Raw genomic sequence first — 21,561 nt, 5'->3', positions numbered from 1 at the left:
CCAAAACCAACAAAATAATCAAACAAAACAAAAAACATAAACGTGTCAGGACACAAAAGAAAAAGAAAAATGCTGCCACCCGTACAAGGCAGAAGTCTGCATATGTTGGCTTGTAATAGCATGCAGCTTGTAACATGGTAGACTAATGTGCCTGTGTTAATTCAGCTCCATATTATTGTGTGAAGTTGCACTGGGTTGGGAGTGGTTTTGTGGTTGTCACATTTTTGGTGAGCCAATGGCTGGAATGGGGTTGGACTAATTAGAGGCAGGTGTACTTGATTGCACTGATACACTGGTCTACATCTAGCCCACACTACAAACACTGCTGTGTTGTTTTGTCTCTCTGTGCAGTCCAGGGCCTATTATATGCCACAGCCTAAAGGCAGCAGAGTTCCAGAGGCTTGAGTGACCACTGACTATATGCTTGCAGGGTGGTGGGTCTCCAAGGACAACTTCTAACCCTGTTAAAGGCAACATGTGGGGTGCAACTTGGCCGTGTGGCATAGCTGGCTCTGGCCTTGGGACTGTGTGTTTTTATACAATTCATAAGTGGGACACTGGACTGTTTTATCTTTTATCTCTTGATATATTTTTCGTCAATAAATTATCTTTTAGAATTTTATTGACTGACATCTTTTTGCCCATGACTGAAACGGTTGGTCAGACCTAGAGTCTTTCTTTGGGCAGAATAGCAGCTTCTGCTCTAAAAGAAACAAATAAATAAAAAGAAAAGAAAATGTGGAACATGCTCATCAGCTTAGCAGTGTCTACATATTTAATTCAGCTTCTCAATCCTGTAGTTTTAGCTGTTGTCTACAGGGTTTTGCTTATTGGTTGTTATTATAGGTGTGCTCTATATCTCAGCAATGTGTCATTCTAGAATGATAAGTTTCAAGCTGGTCAAGTGCCTCTATGCACTTCATTAGTGTAGTTATTCTCTGCATTGTCTTCATCTCACATGTCATTACACTGAGTTTCAGCAAACCTTAAGCTTGATGTAGACTACTGCTTAACAATTATCCACCTCACATCATAACCGATTAAGGTGCCTCTTCATATTAATATTATGTCATTGTTAATATTATCCTCTTTGTCTTATATAACAGCAATAGCATATTATAATATTTTATCAGTGTGTACCACTATACTACTCCTGAGCCAATTTGTTAGTTAGGATCATCTTATTCAGCAAACAGATAATTTAGAATTCATCCAATCTGCGGTCACATTTGTTCTCTCTGTTGCATGGCGGACCAGGCAGTTCTATTATAATATATTATTTATATTTTATTTTGTATCCATCAAGGGCTTCAGATGACCTGCAGAATCATCCTTTTCCCAAGGTGGAGACAGTTACCTTTTCACACACTGTCCTTGGCTGAACAGTGACACAGCCTTAATATACCTTATTTATGTTATTAAAATATTTTCGTGTGAATTATTTGCTTTATATTCATTTTATACATGCTGGGCATGGTCATCATGCCAACTGTGTTTCATTGTTAATATCACTTTACAGGTTGTTATCCTTGCTATTATTAATTTCAAATACTCTAAAGATAATTTCTACTGTAATTTTCCCTTCATCTTTATTTCGTACTTTTTATATTTATATCTACTCAGTGGGGTCTGTTTTCAACCCTTTTAAACTACTTCAAACTACTTTGATCTCTAGTTTTCACTTAATAAGGGATTATTAAGTTCTTCCTGATATGGGTGGTGCTGCAGATGCGGCTGCAGGAATGAGTGATGGCTTTCTAAAAGGGTTGTGGGCACTGCACAGTGTCTCGTCTTCTGGTTTTACTAAACTGGCAGTTGAGTTCTATTCTTCTGACTGTTTATATTTTGTTTTCTTAAATCTCTCAGTTTACAGACACTGTTTTTGTCCGGCGTCTGGACTTTTCTTTTCTCACCACTGCTCATCAGGAGTGAGTTTTAATTTCACTTGCTTGATTACCCATCTTATTTATGTATTTACTTATTTTTGTTTAAGTAATATATACACAATACAGCTGCTATCACCTTCGCTGGTATTAGAGACGAGAGTGGTTGCTCACACGCCCTTCTACTTTCGGACTATTTCCAAAAGCGGTGTGAACTTTACGAGACGGAACTCGACCGTTCTCTCAACTCACCAGCACGTCAGTGAACAGCAGTAAAAGAAAAAACACAGGAGGAGCAGCTCAGTCTCTTATTGGACCGTGAAAATTCAGCTTGCTCCGTTAATTAAAACAATACACACACATACATTCACATTCACACTTATTCGCGCGATCGGAACCCTTATCATAAGGGGAGCTGCCAGTCTTTCTGTAGACGAGCTACTTATTCCCTAGACCCAGCTGGGGGAGCTACCCAGAGCTCCAAACCTAACCCACAGAAGTGGGGAGCTTCCAGTCGACGAGCTCCAAGCTACCAGCCGACGAGCTACTTTAAACCCACAGAGGTGGGGAGCTTCCAGTCGCGACGAGCTACTTTCGCTATTTTAAATTCCCTGAATTTAAAATACGCTTTTACGCAAGATTGTGTCAGTGTGTCTGTATCTACCTGGTCAGTGTCGCCGGGTCTGGTCCACCTCGATCGGGCCCCACCACCGTGGGTCGCTTTCTAGAACGTTGGCCAAGACTCGAATTTAACGCCCTTGGTCTTTGACCACACACCTAGTGTGTGGGCTGTCGACAGACGAACAACGTGGACTGGTCACGGAGATGGGACACGATGGAGGCGCTCCGGCTCCGAAGGACCAAGAAATGTTGGGGGAAAACTCTGTAAAAAACCCAGGAGAAATAAAGACACAATGAGACAAAGTTACTTTCTTTATCAAACGTGTACACGGGTGAGCTGCTAAGAACAACTCACACCATGCACAGTGGCTTGGTAATTTTTATAGGCACAGAGCACAGAGACAGTGAGAACAGGATAACAAATAATAAACAGATAAAATAAAACAACTCCATATATGGTGCTAGTCTCGTCAGCAGAGAGCTAGGGAAGATAAAACAATCTAAAACAATATGTCCCAGAAACAAGATGTGTTTGCTGGGAAAGTCTAAAAAGATAATTCTAAACTAATCTAACCATAGGCAGAGGGCAGACAAAAGGCATCTTTGTACATTTAAAAGAAGGTAAAGAAACATAGAATCATTTTTCCTGTAACACCATTAAATAACTAACCAGCCTGTGCAAGGGATCTGTGTCAGCTGATCCCTGCAACCGCGCACTGAAGTTTTAGATAAACTTGGCTGAAACCATTAAATAACTAACCAGCCTGTACCAGCGATCTGTTTCAGCTGATCCCTGCAATCGTGCACTGAAGTTTTAGATCAAATAAACTAAGTTAAAACCATTAAATAACTAACCAGCCTGTGCCAGGGATCTGTGTCAGCTGATCCCTGCAACCGTGCACTGAAGTTTTAGATAAACTAAGCTGAAACCATTAAATAACTAGCCAGCCTGTGCCAGCGATCTGTTTCATCTGATCCCTGCAACCGTGCACTGAAGTTTTAGATAAACTAAGCTGAAACCATTAAATAACTAACCAGCCTGTGCCAGCGATCTGTGTCAGCTGATCCCTGCAACCGTGCACTGAAGTTTTAGATAAAATAAACCAAACCGAAACCATTAAATAACTAACCAGCCTGTGCCAGCGATCTGTGTCAGCTGATTCCTGCAACCGTGCACTGAAGTTTTAGATAAACTAAGCTGAAACCATTAAATAACTAGCCAGCCTGTGCCAGGGATCTGTGTCAGCTGATCCCTGCAACCGTGCACTGAAGTTTTAGATAAACTTGGCTGAAACCATTAAATAACTAACCAGCCTGTACCAGCGATCTGTTTCAGCTGATCCCTGCAACCGTGCACTGAAGTTTTAGATAAACTAAGCTGAAACCATTAAATAACTAACCAGCCTGTGCCAGCGATCTGTGTCAGCTGATCCCTGCAACCGTGCACTGAAGTTTTAGATAAACTAAGCTGAAACCATTAAATAACTAACCAGCCTGTGCCAGCGATCTGTGTCAGCTGATCCCTGCAACCGTGCACTTACGTCTTAGATCAAATAAACTAAGCTGAAACCATTAAATAACTAACCAGCCTGTGCCAGCGATCTGTGTCAGCTGATCCCTGCAACCGTGCACTGAAGTTTTTGATCAAATAAACTAAGCTGAAACCATTAAATAACCAACCAGCCTGTGCCAGAGATCTGTGTCAGCTGATCCCTGCGAACGTGGACTGAAGTTTTAGATCAAATAAACAAAGCTGAAACCATTAAATAACTAACCAGCGATCTGTGTCAGCTGATCACTGCGACCGTGCACTGAAGTTTTAGATAAAATAAACTAAGTTGAAACCATTAAATAACTAACCAGCCTGTGCCAGCGATCTGTGTCAGCTGATCCCTGCAACCGTGCACTGAAGTCTTAGATCAAATAAACTAAGCTGAAACCATTAAATAACTAACCAGCCTGTGCCAGCGATCTGGGTCAGCTGATCCCTGCGAACGTGGACTGAAGTTTTAGATCAAATAAACTAAGCTGAAACCATTAAATAACTAACCAGCGATCTGTGTCAGCGGATCCCTGCAACCGTGCACTGAAGTTTAAGATAAAATAAACTAAGTTGAAACCATTAAATAACTAACCAGCCTGTGCAAGGGATCTGTGCCAGCGATCTGTTTCAGCTGATCTTTGCGAACGTGCACTGAAGTCTTAGATCAAATAAACTAATGTGGAGCAGGGAAATTATTTTACTGCTATTGTTAAATAATTGTCATCATTACCATTGCATTAATAATATAATCTGGAGTTTATATTGCATTCAGATGTTTAAACAGTGTGTGTCTTTCAGAGAGACTAAGTTGCAGGCTGACAGGAAGTTGCAGGTTTGCAGAGTGTGCCTTTTGCAGAACTGAAACCGAAAGCAGAGTCTAAGTGTAGGTTATTTTGAGGAGCATTTGAGGACGAGACACAGACAGTTAAGAGGTGACACAAAGAGCATGTGAGGTCAACACATACACACATATTAGTTAGACTTATTTAGAGGAGAGATCAGTTATGTCTAGACAAGAAAGAGGAACAATTCACTTTGAGACAAGAACGGAAAGTACCAAGCCATGAAAATAGAAGATGATTTTCTGGGTGAAAAGTCATGATGATGTTGATCTGATCTATGTATAAAATGTACCGGTGACGCATGAAGGGGCGTCAGTAAACAAACCCTGATGCTATAAAATATCTGTTCATGCTTTGATTAAGTCGAGGACTACTGGCTGTCTGCGTACAGAGTGTCTTCCCACACGTGTGTTCATTAAAATCATTGTTTGACCAAAGACCTTCTGGACCAAGAGTGGTTTGTACTCTCCTTCCTCAATTTTGAACCTTAACATTTGGGGGCTTCGTCCGGTGGTTGAGGAGGGAGGATTGGAGGTGTAGACGGTGATGTATGGTCCGTTGTGGTCAGACAGGCAGGCGTGACCCGGCAACCAAACTGAGGGGACAGGCGCCTTTAAAAGGAGGTAGGCACAGGCCTGTTGATTTTATCCGAAGTGTGCTGAATTGGATGATAAAATTAAATGTCTATTCAGTAAAAGTTGCCGGTAAATGTCTGCTTTGATTTTGATGAGAATCTCATGACAGTACTGAGGATTTAAAAGCAGTTGGACTGCTGGTAATGATTGAATGCGGTTGGACCGCTAAAAGGAAAAGCAGTTGGACTGCTGGTAATGATTGAATGCGGTTGGACCGCTAAAAGGAAAAGCAGTTGGACTGCTCAATGTTTTTAGTATCTTAGGGAATTTGGTTATTTTTTGGTTATAAGGTTGGACCTGCTTCAGTCTTACACTTTGTTGGGTGTTTTACTGTTGTTCCAAAGTATTATAAATTATTTTAGAACGGAACCGAGGGGGTTCTAGGAAGCGCAGTGCTCAGAGGTAACGCTTGCCAATGCCAAGGACGCTTAGGCATTGTCCTCAAAGAGGGATAGTCAGTTGGTCACTGTGGAGCTTGGGGCACTCCAGAATAACTAGGAGTTAGAGTCTCCTTACCGTTTGGAACGGTATCTGTGCTTTTTTGGGCAGCAAAGGTTGGACCTTGGGTGTTGGACACTTTTAAATTGAGTTAGGGACTTTAGAGATGAGGCCAGAAACAGTTAAAGTCTTGATACTGGTGAATTGGTCGCAAAAAACTCAGGGAGTTTATCCGCTGGGCGGTTATTTAAAATTTGTCGAAATTGTGTAGGCGCTAAAGCTGACAGATCTGACAGTGGTTGTAAATATAAGACGTCTTTGTGAATATAAAATAATAGATCTCTGTGTGAAAGGAGTCTGAGGCAATGCTGGAGCTATTTTCAGACGGTGTGTGTGTGAGTGAAAATGCAAATGAGTAAGCAGTGAACTGTTTAAACCACGGTTGGTTTTACAAATACTGCTGCAAACATTGCTGAGTGTGTGTTTAAAATGCCATTTATGTTTATTAGAGGACTATAAATAAAGTTTTGAGTTGCCGTAGTGGATGTATAGTAATTGACTGAGTTTGGATGTAGATATATAAATATATTGAGTGCACTGTGTATACTTAAGATTAACATATTACTTTCAGTAGTAACTTTTCTCCAGCAATAGTTGCTGGTGTGTTTTATTTTTTAATTTCTTGTGTGTGCGGTGAGAATTAATGGAGGTTTCAATTTTTTGTTTGTTTTTTACTTGCTCTTTTTGATTCCTCAACTCTAGTCACACTTTAAGTGTGAATGCGGTGACTAGAAGGTTTTGAATGATGAATAAAGGTGTGAGAGGTATTTCTTTGGTGATGTAAAGTAGGATGTTTTAAAGTTTGAAAGTGTTTTTAATTTAAGAGATGCATGAGTGATGTTATAAGAGTTTAGTTTATTTAAAAGGTGTGTGTGAGAGGATTATGAAATCATTGTGTGAATGATGCTACATTTTAGATCAAAAGTTAGTAGAATTACAGAGGGTTTGTAGATTGTAAATACAAAATAAGTTTGATTAGCCTGGAGAAACAGCAGAGCAGCTGCGTGCTGTGTGTGTGTAACAGGAAATGGTGTGGGTGACAGGAAGTTTGCATGCCCATATAAGGTGACGAGTGAGCACCCAGAGAGAGAAATAGAGGAGTTAAACTCTAGGCAGATAAAGCGAATGGAGGTTTTGAGAAAAGAAATGAAAAGGATAGTAATCGTATGCTTTAGTGTGTTAATACAGATTACAGATAAATAAAGGTGGACTTCTCTCAACCTGGAATTTTGAGTACAGCGCCAAAACCACTAGAGTAGCATAATTGGGAGAAAACAGGCCAGATTTTGGCTTAAAATTTTACAGCTTGACCTCGCACTTGTCCCCATCCTGAGAAGAAGCTCAAAGGACAGTTAATCTCCTGATGAAGACCGACAGAACATCGTGGACTTGAGAAGAATTAATAGCAGGCAAAAGACAGTGCAACGGAAACCACACTGACGACACCAGCAGCAGCATGAAAGGAACCACGAGGTGGAAACATGTACTGTAAATTACAGGCTGGGCAGTTGAACAGTGGGATAATGAACGGTGGTAAAGCACTGGACACTGATTGTCAGATTTGTCTTGCTTGGAGTAATCTTGAAAGGGACGAGTGAAAGGATCAACAGAAAAGAAGAAACCACGTGATGAACCATGCACGGTGGACAGCAGGCTGGTAAGAACAGTGTGACATGACTGTTTAAAGGCACTGAATGTGGTATTTTGCCAGGCTGGGACTTGATCCAAAAGGAAAATACTGAAGAGAAACAGAGAAGAAACAGACTGTGTTTGCTGGAATTCAAGACAACAAAAGGACACTGAGAGAAGAGGACGGTGACCAGTGAGAGGCGAAGCTGGACGAGTTCGACTGTGAGAATACAGGGTGTAATTGGATTGAAATGAAAGCCTGAACTCATGATGGTTTAGAGATGTCCACCGTCACAAAGAAAAAGGGGTAAACAAGAATAGAAAACACACATACACAAAGTGTTACATGTGAAATTATTTCTGGAAAGGATCAGAAGTGAGACAGTTTTGAATTAAGAAATCAGGGAAAAGATGCATGAATTAAACCTGACTATAACATATAGAGGCAATGAAGAAAGCAGCTTACACTTACTGAACATTAACAAAATACATAGGAAAAGCAATGAAGACCTGCTTACACGTATATACATGACATAAGTTGGGATTTCTGACCAGAGAAAGGGAAACGGGTAGTTTAAGTATATATGAAAATAATGAAAATGTCTCAGTTGTGTTTCTATAGGGGCGAAACAGATCTGGATCAATTTTCCACGTGCAGCGGTCGGAAGAAACCTGTAGGTTAACTTGACTGGACATGCCAAGGCAAGTTTCTGGTTGAATTGTTCACAGAGCCATGTCTCCATAAACCTGACAAGTGGGCCCTAGCTTCTGGCTGAGGAGCAGGAATAAGGTGGGAACTTAAAATTTGGGTTAGCAAATTTGGGAAAGAGAACTGACGGCTTAAGTGGAGAATTGTGCAGGAGTCTGACACACTGCAAAAGCAACATATGCAAATTCACATACACAAACAGAAAATGCATTAACCTTATAAAGACAAGACAAGCTCATGGAGTTTAATGCAGAGATACAGATTAAACCTGGCTAAGAACACAAACATATGCAATGAAGAACAGCTTGCTATTTTGTATGAATGATACAATGGTGTGAATGTTTAATAAAATACACTTGAGTTTAAAGTTGAGGAATAATTCAAAAGAAGAAATAAAATAATTTAATAAGGTGGTAATATTTGAACATGTATTTCTCTTGTCACGGCAACTTCTTGAGAGATGACTCAGTATGCAAAGTAGTTGAATGACTCGGGACAGGAAAAGAAAAAGAGGAACTTGGGTTTCCTGTCTGACTGTGTGAGTGAAGCTTGCACTGGAGGAGACACTGTGACTGTGTGGCGTTTAACAAGACTTTCTGTGTATTGAGCAGGTGAAATTATGTCAGTTGACTTGGGAGTGACAGGACCCTGAAGAACTGGTGGTAAAATGTTCTGTGTTTAGGATTTTTGAGGTTGTTGTTGTGGTGATGGATTGATTCGGTCAGTTTGCTTTGGAATGTTCTTGTTGTTTTAATAAAGGGAGTTTTAGGAAACATGGACATGTCTAAGAGGGGGCCCATTATTTTGTAACAGTGCACTTAAAGAAAACCTGTCAGGTGATTTTGTTTTGTTTTTATGAGCTAACAATCAGCTCTATTTTTTCCATTTTTGTTTTAAGCAGGCCTGCAACAGCACTGAAAATTCTCGGGGAGAGCAAATACAAGGGGGGCTTTCCAGATTACAATTGGCTGAGGAGAGCTACCTGTGGGGACTGATCAAGGTCGTAAGTCCCTGTAAAAAAGGATTTTATGCGAGTCAATCCAGTCCAAAAGCATAAAGAAATATTTTCCTATGGAAAATAAAAAATGACTGAGCTCATTTTGCTGAGGGTGGAGAATCTGACGCGGGAAGCTCCACTATCAGCAAATACATGGTGTGACTGCATGTGAGTGAATGTGTGACTGCATGTGAGTGAGGATGAATTAATGTGGACAAACAATTGTTTTTACCAGAGAAAATTTGTTGACTGGGGTTAGATTATGGGATTATAGTATATTGTTGGGAGAATGCCAAATGCTAAAGGGGAAATATTTTTGATGAAACTCTGTTATCATTAATTGAAGAAACACATGACTGATAACTGTTCTGTTTTAAGTTTATTTTTATGACATAGATTGGATCATGAGTGGGGAAAACTGAGCATTTTTAAGTTTTGTATAGTATCTTGACACATGAAATGTATCAAGATAAAGGGGGGTTTAGGGTTTAATAATTTAATTGTTTAATAATTTAGGATCATTTCAGGACCTTTTGGGTTTTTGATCATTTGGATATGGTAAAACTGAAACTGTTATTTTTAAGTTAAGGTTAAAGGATTAAAAGTGAACTTGTCACGGTTTGCGAGGCAAGCCGTGTGGAGTTGTAGAAAAGGACCCAAAAGGCGGCAGCTCTGGTGCAGGTGAATATTTATTTACAACGGTGGGCACAAAACTGTACTGGTGGAAAAACAAGAAACCGGAAACCTAAACTGGGTAAGCTAATAACACAAACCAGAAACGAGGATGCAGGGAGGTCCGGGGAAATACACAAGAGACGCAGGGAGACCGAGGGGAAACAACACAGACGAACCAGCAACTACCATAACAGAAGACACAACTTAAATACACCCAGAGAACACAGGGAGATTACACACAGGTGGGGAACACAGGGGATACTGATAAACATAACGAGATAGGGCAGGAGTGAACACAACATTACGCATACTGACGAGAGACTGTCAAAGTAAAACAGGAAGTACACAGAGGTTCAGACAGGAGGAGAGAAAGCACGGGGAGAACACAGACATAACAGGCTGGGGGAAACATGGAATAAACACAAAGAGAGACGAGAGCTCATAAATACACAGAGGGGCACAAGGGGGTAAGAGTCACAAAGGGAAAAAACACTTAGGGAACACCACAACAGGACACCTCAGAAAACCGGGCCTAAATAAGGAGCGAAAATACAAGGAACCAAGAATACTGGGCCAACATGGCCCAGGACCATGACAGAACTGAATCCTGTTTAGAAGATACAATGCCGGTTTTTCAAAGCTGTGAATAATTCTTAGAGGGAAAATTAGTGAGGGTTGAAGGGGTAGAACAGCTTTGATTTCTTTTTAATTTCTAGAAGAAGTGGTTATAATGTAGGCGTACACATACAGATATTACATAGGTTTATCTTTAGGATAAAGGGGGAGCTTATAAATAGAAATGATTTTTATACATATTGCATTTTGTGCTTTTAAAGGAGTTGTGGCTCAAATTTGTCTCTGGAGGGTCACGAGCCTTTGGCTAGCGCTATGATTAGCCAATCTACTGTGAGGATAATATGAGTTCATGAAGGATTGCACACGCTTACAGACACAGAGTTAAGAAGCACACATGACAGTATTGATTCCAGGCAACAGGCCTCAGATTCATTTAGCTTTTTGACTGAACTTAAAGAAGGACCAAAGAGGAAGGAAAGCATATATTTTGGTTAAGTCTGATAAATTAGAATTAGAAGGTATTGTTACATTAAAGGGAGCAAATGAAATAAAAAGGCTATACCAAAATGGGTTATAACATAGGAAATGTGAGGTTAAAATGAAGTTAACACATAGGAATTGTTTCAAGGCAGCATTTAGCTATGATGAAATGTATACAGGAGTAATTGCTTATATGCTTAAACTTAATTGATTAAAGTGGTTGTTTTCTTTTGGATCTTTTAGAGTAGAGGAACTTGCAGCAGCGACAATTTGTGCACGGGATGTTGATGATCAGATAAGGGAAAAATAGAGCGAGCAACCGGACGTGAAAGCAGGGCTTAAAGAGTTTAAAGGGATGAGTAACGTTGAAGAATATATATACATATAAGTCAATAAGTTAAGAAGATAATTAGGATCAGGCTTTTGATTAAAGAGTCCCAGATAGGATAGGTTAGGGAGGTGCAGGAAAAGGTGTTTTGTTTCCTTTGCAGAAGATCTCGGCGACCACAGGAGGGACGAGGATCCTGGAGATCTCGAGGTCCGAGACCACCAGAGGGGGTCTGAGTGAGGACACAATGTATTGCGACCTCTGGTGTTCCAGAGGTCGAGAGAGGGAGTGTGGAGCAGGGAAATTATTTTACTGCTATTGTTAAATAATTGTCATTATTACCATTGCATTAATAATATAATCTGGAGTTTATATTGCATTCAGATGTTTAAACAGTGTGTGTCTTTCAGAGAGACTAAGTTGTAGGCTGACAGGAAGTTGCAGGTTTGCAGAGTGTGCCTTTTGCAGAACTGAAACCGAAAGCAGAGTCTAAGTGTAGGTTATTTTGAGGAGCATTTGAGGACGAGACACAGACAGTTAAGAGGTGACACAAAGAGCATGTGAGGTCAACACATACACACATATTAGTTAGACTTATTTAGAGGAGAGATCAGTTATGTCTAGACAAGAAAGAGGAACAATTCACTTTGAGACAAGAACGGAAAGTACCAAGCCATGAAAATAGAAGATGATTTTCTGGGTGAAAAGTCATGATGATGTTGATCTGATCTATGTATAAAATGTACCGGTGACGCATGAAGGGGCGTCAGTAAACAAACCCTGATGCTATAAAATATCTGTTCATGCTTTGATTAAGTCGAGGACTACTGGCTGTCTGCGTACAGAGTGTCTTCCCACACGTGTGTTCATTAAAATCATTGTTTGACCAAAGACCTTCTGGACCAAGAGTGGTTTGTACTCTCCTTCCTCAATTTTGAACCTTAACACTAACCTGAAACCATTAAATAACCAACCAGCCTGTGCGAGCGATCTGTGTCAGCTGATCCCTGCAACCGTGCACTGAAGTTTTAGATCAAATAAACTAAGCTGAAACCATTAAATAACTAACCAGGCTGTGCCAGAGATCTGTGTCAGCTGATCCCTGCGAACGTGGACTGAAGTTTTAGATCAAATAAACTAAGCTGAAACCACTAAACAACTAACCAGCCTGTGCCAGCGATCTGTGTCAGCTGATCCCTGCAACCGTGCACTGAAGTTTTAGAGAAAATAAACTAAGCTGAAACCACTAAACAACTAACCAGCCTGTGCCAGCGATCTGTGTCAGCTGATCCCTGCAACCGTGCACTGAAGTTTTAGAGAAAATAAACTAAGCTGAAACCACTAAACAACTAACCAGCCTGTGCCAGGAATCTTTGTCAACTGATCCCTGCCACCGTGCACTGAATTTTTAGAGAAAATAAACTAAGTTAAAACCATTAAATAACTAACCAGCGTGTGTCAGGGATCTGTGTTAGCTGATCCCTGCAACTGTGCACTGAAGTTTTACAGAAAATAAAGTAAGCTGAAACAATTAAATAACTAACCAGCCTGTGCCAGGGATCTGTGTCAGCTGATCTTTGCGACCATGCACTGAAGTCTTAGATCAAATAAACTAACCTGAAACCATTAAATAACTAACCAGCCTGTGCGAGCGATCTGTGTCAGCTGATCCCTGCAACCGTGCACTGAAGTTTTAGATAAACTAAGCTGAAACCATTAAATAACTAACGAGCCTGTGCCAGCTATCTTTGTCATCTGATCCCTGCAACCGTGCACTGAAGTTTTAGATAAACTTGGCTGAAACCATTAAATAACTAACCAGCCTGTACCAGCGATCTGTGTCAGCTGATCCCTGCAACCGTGCACTGAAGTTTTAGATAAACTAAGCTGAAACCATTAAATAACTAACCAGCCTGTGCCAGCGATCTGTGTCAGCTGATCCCTGCAACCGTGCACTGAAGTTTTAGATAAAATAAACCAAACCGAAACCATTAAATAACTAACCAGCATGTGCCAGCGATCTGTGTCAGCTGATTCCTGCAACCGTGCACTGAAGTTTTAGATAAACTAAGCTGAAACCATTAAATAACTAACCAGCCTGTGCCAGCGATCTGTGTCAGCTGATCCCTGCAACCGTGCACTGAAGTTTTAGATCAAATAAACTAAGTTGAAACTATTAAATAACTAACCAGCCTGTGCCAGCGATCTGTGTCAGCTGATCCCTGCAACCGTGCACTGAAGTTTTAGATCAAATAAACTAAGTTGAAACCATTAAATAACTAACCAGCCTGTGCCAGCGATCTGTGTCAGCTGATCCCTGCAACCGTGCACTGAAGTTTTAGATAAACTAAGCTGAAACCATTAAATAACTGACCAGCCTGTGCCAGCGATCTGTTTCAGCTGATCCCTGCGAACGTGGACTGAAGTCTTAGATCAAAATAAACTAAGCTGAAACCACAAAATAACTAACCAGCCTGTGCCAGCGATCTGTGTCAGCTGATCCCTGCAACCGTGCACTGAAGTTTTAGATAAAATAAACTAAGCTGAAACCATTAAATAACTAACCAGCCTGTGCCAGCGATCTGTTTCAGCTGATCCCTGCGAACGTGGACTGAAGTCTTAGATCAAAATAAACTAAGCTGAAACCATTAAATAACTAGCCAGCCTGTGCCAGGGATCTGTGTCAGCTGATCCCTGCAACCGTGCACTGAAGTTTTAGATAAAATAAACTAAGCTGAAACCACAAAATAACTAACCAGCCTGTGCCAGCGATCTGTGTCAGCTGATCCCTGCAACCGTGCACTGAAGTTTTAGATAAAATAAACTAAGCTGAAACCATTAAATAACTAACCAGCCTGTGCCAGCGATCTGTGTCAGCTGATCCCTGCGAACGTGGACTGAAGTTTTAGATAAAATAAACTAAGCTGAAACCATTAAATAACTAACCAGCCTGTGCCAGCGATCTGTGTCAGCTGATCCCTGCAACCGTGCACTGAAGTTTTAGATAAAATAAACTAAGCTGAAACCATTAAATAACTAACCAGCCTGTGCCAGCGATCTTTGTCAGCTGATCCTTGCAAACGTGCACTGAAGTTTTAGATAAAATTAACTAAGTTGAAACCATTAAATAACTAATCAGCGTGTGTCAGGGATCTGTGTTAGCTGATCCCTGCAACCGTGCACTGAAGTTTTAGAGAAAATAAACTAAGTTGAAACCATTAAATAACTAACCAGCGTGTGTCAGGGATCTGTGTTAGCTGATCCCTGCAAATGTGCACTGAAGTTTTACAGAAAATAAAGTAAGCTGAAACAATTAAATAACTAACCAGCCTGTGCCAGGGATCTGTGTCAGCTGATCTTTGCGACCATGCACTGAAGTCTTAGATCAAATAAACTAACCTGAAACCATTAAATAACCAACCAGGCTGTGCCAGAGATCTGTGTCAGCTGATCCCTGCAACCGTGCACTGAAGTTTTAGATCAAATAAACTAAGCTGAAACCATTAAATAACCAACCAGGCTGTGCCAGCGATCTGTGTCAGCTGATCCCTGCGAACGTGGACTGAAGTTGTAGATCAAATAAACAAAGCTGAAACCATTAAATAACTAACCAGCGATCTGTGTCAGCTGATCCCTGCAACCGTGCACTGAAGTTTTAGAGAAAATAAACTAAGTTGAAACCATTAAATAACTAACCAGCGTGTGTCAGGGATCTGTGTCAGCTGATCTTTGCGACCATGCACTGAAGTCTTAGATCAAATAAACTAACCTGAAACCATTAAATAACTAACCAGCCTGTTACAGCGATCTGTGTCAGCTGATCCCTGCAACCGTGCACTGAAGTTTTAGATCAAATAAACTAAGCTGAAACCATTCAAGAACTAACCAGCCTGTGCCAGCGATCTGTGTCAGCGGATCCCTGCAATCGTGCACTGAAGTTTTAGATCAAATAAACTAAGTTAAAACCATTAAATAACTAACCAGCCTGTGCCAGGGATCTGTGTCAGCTGATCCCTGCAACCGTGCACTGAAGTTTTAGATAAACTAAGCTGAAACCATTAAATAACTAGCCAGCCTGTGCCAGCGATCTGTTTCATCTGATCCCTGCAACCGTGCACTGAAGTTTTAGATAAACTAAGCTGAAACCATTAAATAACTAACCAGCCTGTGCCAGCGATCTGTTTCAGCTGATCCCTGCAACCGTGCACTGAAGTTTTAGATAAACTAAGCTGAAACCATTAAATAACTAACCAGCCTGTGCCAGCGATCTGTGTCAGCTGATCCCTGCAACCGTGCACTGAAGTTTTAGATAAAATAAACCAAACCGAAACCATTAAATAACTAACCAGCCTGTGCCAGCGATCTGTGTCAGCTGATTCCTGCAACCGTGCACTGAAGTTTTAGATAAACTAAGCTGAAACCATTAAATAACTAACCAGCCTGTGCCAGCGATCTGTGTCAGCTGATCCCTGCAACCGTGCACTGAAGTTTTAGATAAAATAAACCAAACCGAAACCATTAAATAACTAACCAGCCTGTGCCAGCGATCTGTGTCATCTGATTCCTGCAACCGTGCACTGAAGTTTTAGATAAAATAAACCAAACCGAAACCATTAAATAACTAACCAGCCTGTGCCAGCGATCTGTTTCAGCTGATTCCTGCAACCGTGCACTGAAGTTTTTTTATGATAAACTAAGTTGAAACCATTTAAATAACTAACCAGCCTGTGACAGCGATCTGTGTCAGCTGATCCCTGCAACCGTGCACTGAAGTTTTAGATCAAATAAACTAAGCTGAAACCATTAAATAACTAACCAGCGATCTGTGTCAGCTGATCCCTGCGACCGTGCACTGAAGTTTTAGATAAAATAAACTAAGCTGAAACCATTAAATAACTAACCAGCGATCTGTGTCAGCTGATCACTGCGACCGTGCACTGAAGTTTTAGATAAAATAAACTAAGTTGAAACCATTAAATAACTAACCAGCCTGTGCCAGCGATCTGTGTCAGCTGATCCCTGCAACCGTGCACTGAAGTCTTAGATCAAATAAACTAAGCTTTAACCATTAAATAACTAACCAGCCTATGCCAGCGATCTGTGTCAGCTGATCCCTGCGAACGTGGACTGAAGTTTTAGATCAAATAAACAAAGCTGAAACCATTAAATAACTAACCAGCGATCTGTGTCAGCGGATCCCTGCGACCGTGCACTGAAGTTTTAGATAAAATAAACTAAGTTGAAACCATTAAATAACTAACCAGCCTGTGCAAGGGATCTGTGCCAGCGATCTGTTTCAGCTGATCTTTGCGAACGTGCACTGAAGTCTTAGATCAAATAAACTAACCTGAAACCATTAAATAACTAACCAGCCTTTACCAGCGATCTGTTTCAGCTGATCCCTGCAACCGTGCACTGAAGTTTTAGATAAACTAAGCTGAAACCATTAAATAACTAACCAGCCTGTACCAGCGATCTGTTTCAGCTGATCCCTGCAATCGTGCACTGAAGTTTTAGATCAAATAAACTAAGCTGAAACCATTAAATAACTAACCAGCCTGTGCCAGGGATCTGTGTCAGCTGATCCCTGCAACCGTGCACTGAAGTTTTAGATCAAATAAACTAAGCTGAAACCATTAAATAACTAACCAGCCTGTGCCAGCGATCTGTGTCAGCTGATCCCTGCAATCGTGCACTGAAGTTTTAGATCAAATAAACTAAGCTGAAACCATTAAATAACTAACCAGCCTGTCCCAGCGATCTGTGTCAGCTGATCTTTGCAACCATGCCCTGAAGTTTTAGATCAAATAAACTAACCTGAAACCATTAAATAACTAACCAGCCTGTGCGAGCGATCTGTGTCAGCTGATCCCTGCAACCATGCACTGAAGTTTTAGATCAAATAAACTAAGCTGAAACCATTAAATAACCAACCAGGCTGTGCCAGAGATCTGTGTCAGCTGATCCCTGCGAACGTGGACTGAAGTTGTAAATCAAATAAACTAAGCTGAAACCATTAAATAACTAACCAGCGATCTGTGTCAGCTGATCCCTGCGACCGTGCACTGAAGTTTTAGAGAAAATAAACTAAGTTGAAACCATTAAATAACTAACCAGCCTGTGCCAGCGATCTTTGTCAGCTGATCCCTGCGAACGTGGACTGAAGTTTTACAGAAAATAAACTAAGCTGAAACCATTAAATAAGTAACCAGCCTGTGCCAGCGATCTTTGTCAGCTGATCCCTGCGAACGTGGACTGAAGTTTTAGATAAAATAAACTAAGCTGAAACCATTAAATAACTAACCAGCCTGTGCCAGCGATCTTTGTCAGCTGATCCCTGCGAACGTGGACTGAAGTTTTAGATAAAATAAACTAAGCTGAAACCATTAAATAACTAACCAGTCTGTACCAGCGATCTGTGTCAGCTGATCCCTGCGAACGTGGACTGAAGTTTTAGATCAAATAAACCAAACCTAAACCATTAAATAACTAACCAGCCTGTGCCAGCGATCTGTGTCAGCTGATCCCTGCAACCGTGCACTGAAGTTTTAGATAAACTAAGCTGAAACCATTAAATAACTAACCAGCCTGTGCCAGCGATCTGTGTCAGCTGATCCCTGCAACCGTGCACTGAAGTTTTAGATCAAATAAACTAAGTTGAAACCATTAAATAACTAACCAGCCTGTGCCAGCGATCTGTTTCAGCTGATCCCTGCGACCGTGCACTGAAGTTTTAGATCAAAAAAACTAAGTTGAAACCATTAAATAACTGACCAGCCTGTGCCAGCGATCTGTTTCAGCTGATCCCTGCGAACGTGGACTGAAGTTTTAGATAAAATAAACTAAGCTGAAACCATTAAATAACTAACCAGCCTGTGCCAGCGATCTGTGTCAGCTGATCCCTGCAACCGTGCACTGAAGTTTTAGATAAAATAAACTAAGTTGAAACCATTAAATAACTAACCAGGCTGTGCCAGGGATCTGTGTCAGCTGATCCCTGCGAACGTGGACTGAAGTCTTAGATCAAATAAACTAAGCTGAAACCATTAAATAACTAACCAGCCTGTGCCAGCGATCTGTGTCAGCGGATCCCTGCGACTGTGCACTGAAGTTTTAGATAAAATAAACTAAGCTGAAACCATTAAATAACTAACCAGCCTGTGCCAGCGATCTGTGTCAGCTGATCCCTGCAACCGTGCACTGAAGTTTTAGATAAAATAAACTAAGCTGAAACCATTAAATAACTAACCAGCCTGTGCCAGCGATCTTTGTCAGCTGATCCTTGCAAACGTGCACTGAAGTCTTAGATCAAATAAACTAAGCTGAAACCATTAAATAACTAACCAGCCTGTGCCAGCGCTCTGTGTCAACTGATCCCTGCAACCGTGAACTGAATTTTTAGAGAAAATAAACTAAGCTGAAACCATTAAATAACTAACCAGCGATCTTTGTCAGCTGATCCTTGCAAACGTGCACTGAAGTTTTAGATAAAATTAACTAAGTTGAAACCATTAAATAACTAACCAGCGTGTGTCAGGGATCTGTGTTAGTTGATCCCTGCGACCGTGCACTGAAGTTTTAGATAAAATAAACTAAGTTGAAACCATTAAATAACTAACCAGCCTGTGCCAGCGATCTGTTTCAGCTGATCTTTGCGAACGTGCACTGAAGTCTTAGATCAAATAAACTAAGCTGAAACCATTAAATAACTAACCAGCCTGTGCCAGCGCTCTGTGTCAACTGATCCCTGCAACCGTGAACTGAATTTTTAGAGAAAATAAACTAAGTTGAAACCATTAAATAACTAACCAGCCTGTGCCAGGGATCTGTGTCAGCTGATCCCTGCAACCGTGCACTGAAGTTTTAGATCAAATAAACTAAGCTGAAACCATTAAATAACCAACCAGGCTGTGCCAGGGATCTGTGTCAGCTGATCCCTGCGAACGTGGACTGAAGTCTTAGATCAAATAAACTAAGCTGAAACCATTAAATAACTAACCAGCGATCTGTGTCAGCGGATCCCTGCAACCGTGCACTGAAGTTTTAGATAAACTTGGCTGAAACCATTAAATAACTAACCAGCCTGTGCCAGCGATCTTTGTCAGCTGATCCTTGCAAACGTGCACTGAAGTTTTAGATAAAATTAACTAAGTTGAAACCATTAAATAACTAACCAGCGTGTGTCAGGGATCTGTGTTAGTTGATCCCTGCGACCGTGCACTGAAGTTTTAGAGAAAATAAACTAAGTTGAAACCATTAAATAACTAACCAGCCTGTGCCAGGGATCTGTGTCAGCTGATCCCTGCAACCGTGCACTGAAGTTTTAGATCAAATAAACTAAGCTGAAACCATTAAATAACCAACCAGCCTGTGCCAGGGATCTGTGTCAGCTGATCCCTGCAACCGTGCACTGAAGTTTTAGATCAAATAAACTAAGCTGAAACCATTAAATAACCAACCAGGCTGTGCCAGGGATCTGTGTCAGCTGATCCCTGCGAACGTGGACTGAAGTCTTAGATCAAATAAACTAAGCTGAAACCATTAAATAACTAACCAGCCTGTGCCAGCGATCTGTGTCAGCGGATCCCTGCGACCGTGCACTGAAGTTTTAGATCAAATAAACTAAGTTGAAACCATTAAATAACTAACCAGCCTGTGCCAGAGATCTGTGTCAGCTGATCCCTGCAACCGTGCACTGAAGTTTTAGATAAACTTGGCTGAAACCATTAAATAACTAACCAGCCTGTACCAGCGATCTGTTTCAGCTGATCCCTGCAATCGTGCACTGAAGTTTTAGATAAACTAAGCTGAAACCATTAAATAACTAACCAGCGATCTTTGTCAGCTGATCCTTGCAAACGTGCACTGAAGTTTTAGATAAAATTAACTAAGTTGAAACCATTAAATAACTAACCAGCGTGTGTCAGGGATCTGTGTTAGTTGATCCCTGCGACCGTGCACTGAAGTTTTAGATAAAATAAACTAAGTTGAAACCATTAAATAACTAACCAGCCTGTGCCAGCGATCTGTTTCAGCTGATCTTTGCGAACGTGCACTGAAGTCTTAGATCAAATAAACTAAGCTGAAACCATTAAATAACTAACCAGCCTGTGCCAGCGCTCTGTGTCAACTGATCCCTGCAACCGTGAACTGAATTTTTAGAGAAAATAAACTAAGTTGAAACCATTAAATAACTAACCAGCCTGTGCCAGGGATCTGTGTCAGCTGATCCCTGCAACCGTGCACTGAAGTTTTAGATCAAATAAACTAAGCTGAAACCATTAAATAACCAACCAGGCTGTGCCAGGGATCTGTGTCAGCTGATCCCTGCGAACGTGGACTGAAGTCTTAGATCAAATAAACTAAGCTGAAACCATTAAATAACTAACCAGCGATCTGTGTCAGCGGATCCCTGCAACCGTGCACTGAAGTTTTAGATAAACTTGGCTGAAACCATTAAATAACTAACCAGCCTGTGCCAGCGATCTTTGTCAGCTGATCCTTGCAAACGTGCACTGAAGTTTTAGATAAAATTAACTAAGTTGAAACCATTAAATAACTAACCAGCGTGTGTCAGGGATCTGTGTTAGTTGATCCCTGCGACCGTGCACTGAAGTTTTAGAGAAAATAAACTAAGTTGAAACCATTAAATAACTAACCAGCCTGTGCCAGGGATCTGTGTCAGCTGATCCCTGCAACCGTGCACTGAAGTTTTAGATCAAATAAACTAAGCTGAAACCATTAAATAACCAACCAGCCTGTGCCAGGGATCTGTGTCAGCTGATCCCTGCGAACGTGGACTGAAGTCTTAGATCAAATAAACTAAGCTGAAACCATTAAATAACTAACCAGCGATCTGTGTCAGCGGATCCCTGCGACCGTGCACTGAAGTTTTAGATAAAATAAACTAAGTTGAAACCATTAAATAACTAACCAGCCTGTGCAAGGGATCTGTGCCAGCGATCTGTTTCAGCTGATCTTTGCGAACGTGCACTGAAGTCTTAGATCAAATAAACTAACCTGAAACCATTAAATAACTAACCAGCCTGTACCAGCGATCTGTTTCAGCTGATCCCTGCAACCGTGCACTGAAGTTTTAGATAAACTAAGCTGAAACCATTAAATAACTAACCAGCCTGTACCAG

Source organism: Rhamphochromis longiceps, linkage group LG3 (assembly GCF_057381845.1).
Source record: "Rhamphochromis longiceps isolate RC_006_pf linkage group LG3, R_longiceps_female_GT1.1, whole genome shotgun sequence".
NCBI lineage: Eukaryota > Metazoa > Chordata > Actinopteri > Cichliformes > Cichlidae > Rhamphochromis > Rhamphochromis longiceps.
The sequence above is the reverse complement of the archived record's forward strand: the minus strand, read 5'-3'. Positions refer to the sequence as shown.